Raw genomic sequence first — 806 nt, 5'->3', positions numbered from 1 at the left:
GTTTCTTTGTTTTGCTGGACATTTAATAAATTAACATGTAAGCTATTCTTTGGCCTTGTGTTTTTTCAACAGTCCGACTCAAATCAGAGGGTATAGTAGATCTCATATCATGAAAATAAAAATAAAATGATCACACTGGCCTTTATTTTGAGTATGAGGTAGATAAGAGTAGCCTAAATGTATCGTGATGAGGACTGATGGGAACATTTCTGTGAAGCAACTAAAAATGGAAAATCCCACAAATTTGAAAGGTCATCTTGGGAGTTCTCACACAGAAGCTTCACAAAGGCATCTGATCAGTGCCAAATTTATTCTGTAGCATGACAACAACCAAGAGCAACCAGACAGTAATAAAGAACTTTGTTCAGCAACAAGAAGAACAACTAGAAAATTTCCTTTCGGGAAATTTTGAATGGGCCACGGCTACTGCCGATTTTGCCATCTCTGTCAACATGGGAATCAAACCCACGATCTTAAGGTCAAGACAGAGCTGATCAGACAGACACATGATCATCTTTCTATAAGCACTGATATGGAGGAGCTGTAATCACATTAGGTTAACTGTGTGTGTGTGTGTGTGTGTGTGTGTGTGTGTGTGTGTGTGTGTGTGTGTGTGTGTGTCAATTAAAACAATTAATCTAATTAATTAGAGGCTTTGTAATTAATTAATCGCAATTAATTGCATTTTAATCGCATATAAATATTTGACCTGAGAACAGTGAGAAGCATTTTTTTCACATGGATTTTAGTATACCATTGAATGACTGAATAGCTTAAGCAACAAAACATTGTTTTTTTTTCAAGGT

This window comes from Trachurus japonicus, chromosome 9 (assembly GCF_045865225.1).
Source record: "Trachurus japonicus isolate A0001 chromosome 9, Traja_1.0".
NCBI classification, from domain to species: Eukaryota; Metazoa; Chordata; class Actinopteri; order Carangiformes; family Carangidae; genus Trachurus; species Trachurus japonicus.
The sequence above is the reverse complement of the archived record's forward strand: the minus strand, read 5'-3'. Positions refer to the sequence as shown.